This window comes from Polypterus senegalus, chromosome 13 (assembly GCF_016835505.1).
Source record: "Polypterus senegalus isolate Bchr_013 chromosome 13, ASM1683550v1, whole genome shotgun sequence".
Lineage (NCBI taxonomy): Eukaryota > Metazoa > Chordata > Cladistia > Polypteriformes > Polypteridae > Polypterus > Polypterus senegalus.
In genome coordinates this window covers 90,459,363-90,472,652 of record NC_053166.1, presented here as the reverse complement: position 1 = coordinate 90,472,652, position 13,290 = coordinate 90,459,363, and the positions used below count along the sequence as shown (strand labels likewise).

The 13,290-nt window shown below is 38.2% G+C and overlaps 1 long non-coding RNA gene across 1 annotated transcript; it reads right to left on the bottom strand.

Annotated features, from left to right (window-relative positions):
* Positions 1–9,147: 9,147 nt before the first annotated feature.
* LOC120542919 lies at positions 9,148–11,339 on the bottom strand. The gene is made up of 3 exons (XR_005636258.1): positions 11,252–11,339; positions 9,460–9,516; positions 9,148–9,233 (listed from the first exon to the last, which is right to left on the bottom strand). It is a non-coding gene; the product is annotated as an uncharacterized LOC120542919 (long non-coding RNA).
* Between the last annotated feature and the right edge of the window lie 1,951 nt (positions 11,340–13,290).

The window sequence follows — 13,290 nt, the reverse complement described above, 5'->3', positions numbered from 1 at the left end:
CACATGGAAACATAACAGCAAAATGGAAATAATAAATGAACACTTAGAAAATAACATTTTGCACAAAAAAAATCAAGAATGCACTCCATAACAGCAGTATTTCTATTGTACCTCTGTTAGGATAGTCACTATTAAGTAATCATAAATACTGAATCTATAAGCAATGGGTAGCAAAAAAAACTGCCCAAGACACATGGTACAATTACATGAATTGATCACCTCACATAGTTTTAGACTAGGGGAGTAAAGATGGCTAAAGCCTAATGGAGTGAAGTGAAAGCATATCTTTAGTTTATGTAAAAAATCTTGACTTAAGTTTTTTGTTCTCCCATTTCTCATCCAACATATTGCCAGGTGTTTTTGATTTTACAATGTTGGTATGCTCTGTTATACTCTCTGTTGAAGAGGCTGTTGACTGCACAACTGATTACATCAACTTCTGTATGGGCATTGTAGTTCCAGTAAGAACAGTATGCTGCTATGCTAACAAGCCATGGATTATAAGTGACATCAAGGGCCTTTTGAACCAGAAGAAAAGGGCTTTTAAAGGCGGTGATCAGCATGAGCTCAAGCGCATGCAGAAGGAACTCCGAGTCCAGCGCAGGGCAGCGAAGGAGCAGTACAGGAGAAAGCTGGAGCAGAAGTTGCAGAATAACAGCATGAAGGAAGTGTGGGATGGGATGAAGACCATCACTGGCTGCAGCTCGAAGCGAGGTGCCACCATCGAGAGAAACGTGGAGAGAGCAAACCAAATGAACAACTTCTTTAATAGGTTTGACCACCCTAACCCACTCTCAACTCGGAGTATCTGCTGATACCAGAATAGCAGAGACATCCCCACCCACAATTACAATTACAGCAGCGCAGGTGAGCAGAGAGCTGAGGAGACTTCGTGCCAGCAAAGCAGTGGGTCCAGATGGAGTATTGCCACGACTGCTGAAGGCCTGTGCGCTGGAACTGGGGAGTCCTCTACAGCGCATCTTTAACCTGAGCTTGGAACAGGGGAGAGTCCCGAGGCTTTGGAAAACATTTTGTCACCCCAGTCCCAAAGGTTTCACATCCTAGTGAGCTGAATGACTTCCGGCCTGTTGCCCTGACGTCACATGTGATGAAGACCATGGAGTGGCTGATGCTTCATCATCTGAGGCCACAGGTCCGTCACACCCTCGGCCCTCTGCAGTTCGCATACCAGGAGAAGGTGGGAGCGGAGGATGCCATCATCTATATGCTACATCGATCCCTCTCCCACTTGGACAAAGGCAGTGGTGCTGTAAGAATTATGTTTTTGGACTTCTCTAGCGCCTTCAACACCATCCAACCTCTGCTCCTTAGGGACAAGCTGACAGAGATGGGAGTAGATTCACAACTGGTGGCATGGATTGTGGACTATCTTACATACAGGCTTCAGTATGTGCGTCTTGGGAACTGCAGGTCTGACATTGTGGTTAGCAACACAGGAGCACCGCAAGGGACTGTATATTCTCTGGTCCTATTCAGCCTATTTACATCAGACTTCCAATATGACTCGGAGTCCTGCCACATTCAAAAGTTCGTTGATGACACTGCTATTGTGGGCTGCATCAGGAGTGGACAAGAGGAGAAGTATAGGAAGCTAATCAAAGACTTTGTTAAATGGTGTGACTCAGACCACTTACACCTGAACACCAGCAAGACCAAGGAACTGGTAGTGGATTTTTAGGAGGCCCAGGCCCCTCATGGACCCTGTGATCATCAGAGGAGAATGTGTGCAGAGGATGCAGACCCATAAATATCTGAGAGTGCAGCTAGATGACAAATTGGACTGGACTGCCAATACTGATGCTCTGTGTAAGAAAGGTCAGAGCCAACTATACTTCCTTAGAAGGTTGGCGTCCTTCAACATCTGCAGTAAGATGCTGCAGATGTTCTACCAGATGGTTGTGGCGAGTGCCCTCTTCTACGCTGTGCTGGGGAGGCAGCATAAAGATGAAGGATGCATCACGCCTGGACAAACTTGTTAGGAAGGCAGGCTCTATTGTAGAAATAAAGCTGGACAGTTTAACATCTGTGGCAGAGCGACGGGTGCTAAGCAGGCTCCTGTCAATTATGGAGAATCCACTGCATCCAATGAACAGTGTCCATCTTCAGGCAGAGGAGTAGCTTCAATGACAGTCCTGCTCCACTGACAGATGGAGGAGATTGTTCCTCCCCCACACTATGCGACTCTTCAATTCCACTCGGTTTGGGTAAACACTAACATTATTCAAAGTTATTGTCTGTTTTTACATGCTTTTTTATTACTCTATAATTTAATATTGTTTTTTTGTATCAGTATACTGCTGCTGGATTATGTGAACTTCCCCTTGGGATTAATACAGTATCTATCTATCTATACAAGGATTTGTTTTGTTTTATTTATTATACGTCATATTCTGGTATAACATTGACAACCGAGAAAAAAATATTCCAAGTCTTACAAGTTTCAGATATATTCCCATTCTATCTGTACCGTGGCTTAGAAATATTCTTCCAAAAGATCTCAGATAGCTCCTTTAACTATAATAGATTCACATAAGACTCATTTCCAAGCATTTAAATAAGCTCTTGTTCTAAAACAAAATGCTGCTCCATTGACAGTGTGCTGTTATATTGCATTTCTTTGTGGTATGCCACCAGCTCACCGGCAGAGAGGAGAACTCTTCACAGGATCATAAACTCTGCCCAGAAAATTATTGGCGGTACACTGCCCTCTTTGGAGGAACTCTTAAGCTCTCACTGCCTCAACAGAGTAGCCAACATCATGAAAGACCTTTCCCTGTACTTCACGGGTGTTGAACTCCAGTCCTAGAGGGACGCAGTGGCTACAGGATTTCATTCTAACCATCTTCTTCATTAGTGACCAGTTTTTGCTGCTACTTAACTTCTTTTTGCCTTAATTTTAATTAACTTGACTCCTTTGTTGTTTCTTTTTTCCTTAATTAGCAGCCAAATAATAAGAAACAAAACAAGCTGCCACATGACTAGCTCACATGTGCCCATCACAGAATATCTGAAAATAAAGAAAGGTGAAGGTCTCAGTAAGGCTAATCTCTCAGGTTACCAAAACATTTTGACGGTGCTATGGCAGAATGGGAGCAGCAACAAGTCATGGAATTAAATAATGAGTATAATTAACAGCAAGAATAGGCTTCTCATTAAGAAAGTGATTGGAGTGAAATTGGTTGGAGTTTGCAGCCCCAATTTAGCTGGTCATCTGTTGGCTTGTTTCATGTCTCATGTCTGTTTGGCTGTCATTTAATGAAGGAAATAATCAATTGAGAGAACTGAATCCTTAAAAACAGATCTATTAAAATGAAGTGAAAAATAAGTTAATTAGCAGTGAAAACTGGTCACTGATTAGGAAAAGGGTTAGAATGAAAACCTATAGCCACTGTGGCCCTCCAGGCCTGGAGTTCGACACCCCTGCTGTACATCACCTGTGAAGGCTTCCTGCCCTCTGGTGGGTGGTTCAGGTCCATCCAAGCGCAGACAAACCAATTTAAGAACAGTTTCTACCTTAGAGCCATACGAAAATTGAATACTACTAAATACTTATAATGATTAACCAATATAAGAACAGTCACTCTTGCACTACATTTTTACATTCTTTTCAAGTTACATTTATCTATTTATATTGTTGCATTCAATTATATGTGCATTATACCTATGTGCAATATTAAGCTATTGTATTTTATTAGAATTTAATTATGTCCATTATATGTGAATGCACCTTTTAGGCTTGCTACAACTTCATTAAGGTAAAAGGAATCTGAATACTGTACTGTAATCTACTTTTCATTTTAACAGCAGATGGCAGTATTTACCAGTTGTCCTATCTGAAGGTGCAGATTATAGAAGAAACGTTGAAGTGCCTCAAGTTTGGTTGTACTTCTTGTTCAGCCTTTCTCATTATCATGTACATGGTCAACCACAATTAACCAATTAATCAGATATAGCTATTCTTCAGCCCCTTCTTCCTCCTCAAGTGTTATTTTGTGTTTTCTGGAATAGATGCAGTCCATTTTAGAAAAATGAATTGCAACAAACACCAATTGTGAGTTAATTGAGTTCAGGCTGTGATGAATGCAGTTAATTATACTGAATATTTGTACATTTTATGATGAACTTTAAAAAAAGAAATTGTGTGTAAAGTTCTGAAGAAATTGTGCAACAGATCTGGTAAAAGATGTGTAATGTTTTTATAGTTTTAGGAAATATAATTTATATAGGTTAAGGATATCTTACAAATTGTTTCAGTTTTAGTGTGCATTCAATTGAGAAAAAACTGTAAAGAGTCTCTTTCCGTTGATAAGTTCAAGAAAGCCAAATTAAGTCCATTGTGATTCACTATCGTATACCAATAAAATCTGAACAATTCCAAGGTGGTGAATACTTTTTATAGGCACTGTAAATGAGAACAGAGTACATTACTACTATGCTACATCTGTATACAGTACTATCCAGTATTATATATGTAAATGCTGCACATTTACAGCAGACAGCAGTAAAATGATTAGTTCTCCTGTCCAAAGGCACAGATTAGAAGAGCAACCAGGAAGTGGCTTAAATTTGGTTGCATTTGTTGCCCAGCTTCTCTCATTGTCAGTCCCTGGACAAGAGCATCATAAAACACAGCTGCATGGTTTCATCTGATATAGCTGTTCTGCCCATTCTTCTCCTCCTTCTTCCTCTTTGAGCTCCATGTTGTCTTCTGGCATTGATGCAGTCAATTATTGAAAATAAATTGTAGTAAGCACACATGTAGCTTCTTTTATTCATCCTGCAGTTCTGTGTGCTTTGTGATTAATTTTGCTGATTAGTATTTGCCGCTGGAGTACCGTTCCATCAGCTGAGACCTGAGTTAACTACAGCTTCCTGATAGAGAACAAAATGCAACCTGTATGTTACACAAAGGACATTTGTGCGTAAAGTTCTGGTGAAATAGGGAAACTAATCTGTAACAAGGGTGAAAAGGTACTTTTTTCTTTGAGAACAGAACTGAAGGTTAAGAAGTTATTATTAAAATATTTACATTTTTTATGCCCCCCTGCTCCTTCCATATGGCTCAAATTACCTTTTTCCTGCTGTGTCCCCCTGCTTTCACATTCACACCATTTACTTGTTGTCAGAGGTAACACCATCCAGAGTCACTTCCCCCAACTTTAGGAGCTAATTCAATTTTTAGGACAGCGGATTTAAGCACATATTTTGTACATCTCCTACTTTCTGGAGAAAAAAGAACATCAACATGTTACACTGTAATGAACCAATGTTAGAAATGGACTGCCACAGAGACACAAGCAGTTTTTAAAGCGCCCTTACAGGACCGTTTATTAAAACTATATTTTGGATCTAGTACACACTAGTGTGCAGTTCCTATGCTCTGGCTGTTGTGGCCACAGAAATCCCTGTAAAGTTTACTTGTTACTCATGACAGTCGATTTCCAGGGGTTTCATCTCATGCCACTGCTCTGTCTTCTTTTGTGCCACTTACCTTGTGTGGCTCTGTGGATTTTACCTGAATGGTTTCTTCCTGTATCCAGCATTACAACACAAACAGTTATAAACAAGTGAAACACAGAAACTATATACACATGAAATGTCACAAGTATATTATAAATAGAGACTAAATTAAATCGAGATTCATTAATTAATAATAATTCAGCTAAAAAAAGAAAAACACAAAAGCAGTTTGAAAAAGCACCCAAATAAAAGAGGCTTGTATTACAAACTTATACTGAAGTATGCAGAATTGGCAGACATATTATCACCCACCTAAGCCACCAAAGTAAAATTGTTTTAGTATCTCACATTTCACGGAGATAAGTTTTATCACAACCAAAATTAACATTGTTATGTAACAGCATGTGACTAATAGATGCATTATAGGCAGTACCTAATCTAAAGTGTTATCATAATTGAATAAAAAGCCATTATTATAAAAACAACATTTTAAACTGTTTTTAATCCAGTTTTTGAAAAAAAAAAAAACTATCTTCGCACAGGCAAGCAGGAAAACAAGCTTGTTTCTAAAAGCGGAACTGGGGCTTAATTAACAAACAACATTGTAATTAAGAAAAATGCAATGCCATCAACTAGAATTAAGTATCATCATTCATTTGTCTTTTAATTTAATGTAGTTCTGAATCCTTTTTATTTTAAAGATGGTACTGGAAGAAGAAACATGGCAAATTGGAAGTTTCAAAATTAAGCATATTCAATCCACACTGACTATGTGAATTACACATTATTTTTCAAATTCAATTTTTCATTATTTTTTAATCAGCTTAATTATTTAAAATATAGCTTTTTATATCTACACACGTGCACATACATACAGTCAGGTCCATAAGTGACACAATTTTCATAATTTTGGCTCTGTACACCACCACAGTGGATTTGAAATAAAGCAATCATTATGTGATTAAAATGCATACTTTCAACTTAATTTAAGTTTTACCAAAAATACCATATGATATATTTAGGAATGACAGCCATTTTTCTGTACAGCAACCCTAACCCCCACCCCCCCAACTACCCATTTCCAGAGGCTCAAATGTATACAGACATTTGATTGAGAAGCTATTCTATAGCCAGGTGGGAGCAGTTCCCTCATTATTTTATTAACTATTAAGCAGGTAAAAGGTCTGGAATTGATTCCAACTGTGGAATTTACATTTGTAAGATATCACTGTGAACTCTCAATATGAGGTCCAAAGAATTGTCCATGCATGTAAAAACAATTCAACATTAGGCTGAGAAAACAAAACAAACCCTTTAGAGAAATAGCAGAAACACAAGAAGTGGTCAAATCAACCATTTGGTACATTCTTCAAAAGAAGGAACACACTGATGAACTCACCAACATCAGAAGGTCTAGAAAACCACAGAAGACAACTGTGCTCGATGATTATAGAGTTCTGTCCTTGGTGAAGAAGAACTCTTTCACAACATTTAGCCACACCAAGAACACTCTCCAGGAGGTAGACCTATCATTGCCAAAGTCTACGATCATGAGAAGACTTCATGAAAGTAAAGAAAGAGGGTTTACCACAAGGTGCAAACCACTGGTAAACCTCAAACACAGGAAGGACAGCTTAGACTTTTCCAGAAAACATTTTTTTAAAGCCTGTCCCATTCTGGAACAATTTTCTTTGGACTACAGAAACTAAGATTAATATATACCAGAATGTTGGAAAAAGAAGAGAATGGAGAAGAGATGATTATGATCTGAGGAATACCAAATCATCACCAAACATGTTGGAGGCATTTTAATGGCATGGGCAGTCAAAAAAAAAAAAATCGGTAACTAGTGTTTATTGATATGACAGATGACAGAAGTAGCAGGATGTATTCTAAAGTGCATAGTTCATATTATCTGCTCATATTCAGCCAAATGCTACAAAACTGATAGGATTACGTTCCACAGTACAGATGGACAATAAGCCAAAAAATATTGTGAAAGCAAACCAAGTGCTTTTCAAGGCAAAGAAGTGTAATAATCTTACAAGTCAATCAGCTGCCAAATGAAGATGAAATATCATAATCACATTGACTGTGGTATGTGTATGTTGATTTGAAATTAGAAGAAAAATTGGCAAGCAGTTTCCGATCATTGGACTATAAATGTCAGTTTTAGGCAGTCAACCGAAGTTTAACTGAGAAACACACATTGAGATCCACCTATACAATTTTTAAGTGGTATAAGGGAAATAAACAGCATTCTTCTGAGCAGTGAGAAAAACTAATCTGCTGACATAAGTCAAACTTCATCTTGTTTTCAATACGTGAATGAGTATGTGTGTATACTGCAAAAGAAGCTTGCTGGCCCAAATGTGTATTTCCCACAGGGTTCTGATGGCGCTTTTGTGATGTGAGGTGCATCTTTCTGATATGGTTAAGGTCTACTGATGAATCCCAGCAGAACACAATGCACTTCTTGGTGACCGTATAGGTACTATTTTAAAAAATTTCCTGCACAATGACTATGCTTCATCCAATTACAACCCAGTTGAGCTCGTTTAAGAAATTTAGGAAATTAGCCTGAGATAGTGTCTTCCACAATCATGATCAAAACACTAAATAAATAAATTCTGCACAGAAATATTTTGCTGCAATTTACACCAATCCTATTTCCAGGGCCAGGGCCTCTGAAACTGCTCTGGTGACTTGTGCCAGACCTAACCCAGTTTAGATAATTTACATAGATGTTTCCTTCATTTTTTCAATTACAATAGCTTTGATTTGTAGGATGAGTACTTTGTGGAACCAAGACACACAGAACCATGGCTTCATATAAGGCCTTGGTAAAGATGGTCCCTTGTATTTTTAAGCAACAACATGCAAATTTGTAGCGTTTGCTTCTCATATTACAGATTATGTTTTAGTTTTAGCCATGTTATTTTCTGTTTGTTCGATATACTGCTAATGTTCGATAAATATAAAGAATAAATAGGTTTGGCTTTTAAAATTTTGGTGGCAATCAGAACTCTCCACTAAATAGCACTATTAGGTTAAACATACATTTTTTGTATTGCCCTGCTAGAGAATTACACAGAGTATACAAAAACAAAGATAGAGATACATTCTAAGTTGATTTCTTAAGTTCTGGCTTAAAGAAATACTGTAATTAACATACATTGCACATTTTGACATTAAGCTTTCATGATTTCTAAAATTTGGTTTCAGGAAGATATGCTGAGGAAACGCTGTAGAAGATGTTAAATATAATAAAGCCAATCTTGGATTTAACTTCTGCATTAAATAACCCTAAGAAATGCACTAGAAAGTTAAACATTTGAGAAGAGCACATAATGAGATTGCTTGTCAAGACATAAAGCTGAGTAAAAATCCTTTATGCTGAAAAGTGCAAAAGACAGCAGGAGAGTTAACGGCTACAGTCAAAGTGAATTACTGATACAACATAAATAGTTCATGATGGAGAAAAGAGATTTTTTTTTTCTTTTATGATACCAGCCACTATTCCAGCTGCTAAGTTAACTTCAGCATCATGACAAAATCAATTTATTTTTGAATGTCTGCGACAAGTTTTTGACTTTTGTATCTTTTAGGATCTTAGCATCCATGGTTTGAATGGATCAAGAATGCAATCAATTTCTTTGAGAGTGCCTTATGTTAATGAACTGGTGTTCATAACATTTAAAAAAATGAATGGTAGATTGAAGTTCTTTCTTTATTGGCTCACTTCCACGGAGCTACAAAGAAAAAGAAAAATTTAAATTACTAAGTTGAATTAAGGTTTGAATTTATACATGTATGTATATATAGAAAGTGGGTAGACTGGTGTCTTAGTGAGTAGCATATAAGCTGGTAGTGGCTGGCATGTCATTTTATATTTGATTTTACTTACAATGATGTACTGTGAGTAATATTTTGGTAACATTGTCATCAAGAGAAATAAATGATAAGATATAATCTTACGTCGTTTTGATCTTCTGCAAGTTATTTTACTGGTTCTCCTTAATCTTCGATCAGATCCTATAAACAAAATTATAATAATGTGAGCTCCTTGAATATTCTTATTCTGTGTACTACGCTATTCACAGTAAAATTTCAGATTTTCAGGTCTTCTGTTTCTAAGTGCATTTAATACCTGACTATGTGGTATAGTGGTCCGTGGTTACAACAAAATATGGGCAGGTTTTAAATCCATAAAGCCGTGTCACTCTCAGTGGGCGCAATTGCATGACTGCGGAGAGTTAATGAGGTAGTTGGGGTGAGTCGCACCTGCGGATGCGATCGTTCTCAGTTGCTTCATTGGCTTCCTGTGGTGTGTGATTAAGCCGCTGCACCCACAGAGACAGGTGTGTATATATACGGGCCAGCATAGAGGGACAAAAAAAGAGAAAAAAGAATAGAAGAGAGGTGAAAGGACGGAAAAAGGCAGTCATAGGAGATGATCCACACACCAGGAAGGAGAAGGAAGCTCGAACTGGGCTCTGGAAGGGGGTGCAGTCTGAGGCGCTCTAGGGGCGGGACGTAAAACCTCCCAGTGGATCCGAGGAGTGACTGCAAGAGCGTGAAAGAAGACAGGAGGTGTGCTGACCTCGGAAAGTCTGGCTGCGCAGTGTGGCGGCAGCCAAGACTTGGGTCAGCAGAAAGGAGTTCGTGCTGCAGAGGCTCCACTGGCAATGCTTGTGATGGTTGAGCCAGGGAGACAGAAGGTGGTGGGCTGCGATCGGGTGAAGAGAGACTTTATTTTAACCTAAATTTTAATGGAATTATTTATTATGGATTTTATCTCCACATTTCAATGATTTTATGGATTTGTTTTTTTTGAACACTGGACACTTTTGGCTTTACTTTTGTTTCGGATTTTTTTTTAAATAAAAGCACCTGAGCATTTTACACCATCCCCTGGCATCAATGAGATTTGTCCTCATTTGTCAGCTCATCTCAGTCATAACTATCAACGGTGTTGGTTCAGCAGACTCCCATGTGGGAAGAGGGAATCAGTAGGGGACCAGCATTGTCACAGACTATATACTGTTTATACTCTAAATTAGCCACTATAGTAGGCACACTTGCCTAACCCAGCAAATCATAAAGCTGTAACACAGTTTATATAGCATGCAGACTTGGACTATTGAACATTGATCTCAGTGAGTTTGACAGTGATACTGTTGTTGGTGTCAGGATCTTAGAAGCAGTTGTCATCCTGGGATTTACAATGTAATCTTTAGGGTTTATAGAAAATGTTGTGATAAACACAAATACCCAGCACAAAAAGACTAAAAAGCTTACAGAAAAGCCATAGTAATCAACAGTTTTACAATTAGAACATGTAGAAGGACATCTCAGAAAGAAATAACACATCTGATATTAAAGTAGTAGCAATAACTGCAGATTCCACTTTTGTCAACTAAACATGGGAAAGTGAGACTACAGTATGATTATCACAACTGGAAAACATTTCCTGATCTGAGGACTCTCAAATTCTGCTGCAACATGCAGATTGTAGTGTCAGAAATTGGGGTGAAAGACATTAAACCTTACATACGTCTTGTGTCAGTGGTACAGCCTAGTGTTTGTAGTGTAATGTTCCTTTTTCCACTATCCTTCTTAGTAACAATTCAGTGTTTTCTAAATAATAAAGCTTACCCAGGAATTGTTGCCAACCTTGTGCATGCTTTTATAGTAACAGTCTGGTTGAAACACAATTGTTTGTTTTGTTTTAAATCATCTAAATGATCAATAAAGGAGGGGATCTTACCTTTAATGCAGAATTCACTACTGTCACTGTCTGCAAAAATAAATAAACATGATGAGGTGCATGTATTAACAAGGCTTTATGTATTAACCGTAAACATTAAATCAGTCACATTTTATTAAATTAGTACTCTATCACAGAGGATCAAATGAATCTACCTTTGTGAAATACACATTTTCGTCCATACCTACAAAACTGAAAATCGTTTAATTTTAATCAAGTACATTTTTCAAAAGGTAAATGTGCAGGTAGTGAAGACAGCTGAGAAGATCATCTGTGTCTCTCTTCCTTCCATTCATGGACATTTACACCAAACGCTGCATCCGCAAAGCCACCAGCATTGTAAATGACCCAACACACCCTGCACACTCACTGTTTACACTTCTGCTATTGGGAAAAAGGTACCAAAGCATTTGAGCCCTTATCACCAGAATGTGTAACAGTTTTTTCCCCCAAGCAGTCAGATTCTGAACACTCATGGACCGATCTGATATCTGATATATGTGTTCTGCTCTGCAATGTTGCACATGGTTGCACATGTTTGCACATTTGTCTCACATGCACCTTGTTATATATTACGTGTCTTTATGTTATGTGTCATGGATTCTTCATTGTCCTGTATTCTATGTAGCACCATGGTCCTGGAGGAACGTTGTTTCGTTTCACTGTATGCTGCACTACTGTATATGGATGAAATGACAATAAATACTTTGAATCTTGAGAAACACTGGACTAGAGTTACACAGCTTCACCATGGCTGGTTTTCATTGTAAAAGGGTAATAAAGTTTTATTTCAGTGTCAAAAGAGAAAACAAGGCTACTGGTACTAAACTTAGGTTTTCACTATTATGGCAATTATTGTCTTCATGATTTTGACAGAATTTATTTGGCACAGTGTAGGTATCATTTTATTTACCAAATGTAAGGTGTTTTGCAGCTGATATGAAAAATTAAAAACTGAACCAAAATTCAGTATTTGCCATCAACAATAAAAGAAAGTACAAGGGATTAAAAATATACAACATGAGGAGGTAAGGTAAAGTGTGTCTCTGCTCTGATGATGCATGTGTGTGATTAGTGTCTACAAGGCTACTCAAATGCTTTGAATCTACGACTCTTCCAAAATTCCAACAAAGGGTGGATGTAGGATGCTGATGTGCTAGGATATTAATACTATAGCTAAATGAACAAGTTAGTTATTTCAACAGGATCTAGGCACATACACTCAAAGGCCACTTTATTAGATACACCTGTTCAACTGCTTGTTAACACAAATATCTAATCAACCAATCACATGGCAGCAACTCAATGCATTTAGGCATGTAGACATTGTCAAGACAACATGCTGAAGTTCAAACTGCGCATCAGAATGGGGAAGGAAAGGTGATTTAAGTGACTTTGAATATGGCATGGTTGTTGCTGCAAGACAGGCTTGTCTTGAGTATTTCATAAACTGCTGAACTACTGGGATTTTCACATACAAACATCTGTAGGGCTAACAGGGAATGGTAGGACAATGGGAAAATGCCTTGTTGATGCCAGACAACACTGGTTTGAGCTGATAGAAAGACAACAGTAACTCAAATAATCACAACCAAGGTATGCAGAAGAGCATCTCTGAATGCACAGCATGTTGAATCATGAGGCAAATGGGCTACAGCAGCTGGAGACCACACGGGTTGCGGCTCCGGTCAGCTAAGAACAAGAAACTAAGGCTACAATTTGCATGGGCTCACCAAAATAAGACAAAAGAAGACTGGAAAAACATTGCCTGGTCTGATGAGTCCCAATTTCAGCTACAGCATTCGGATGGTAGCGTGAGAATTTGGAGTGAACAACATGAAAGCATGGATCCATCCTGCCTTGCATCAGCAGTTCAGGTTGGTGGTGGTGGAATAATGGTGTGGGGAATATTTCCTGGGCACACTTTGGGCCCCTTAGTACCAACTCAGCATCATTTAAATGCCACAGCCTACATGAGTATTGTTGTTGATCATGCCCATCCCTTTATGACCACAGTGTACCCATCTTCTGATGTCTAC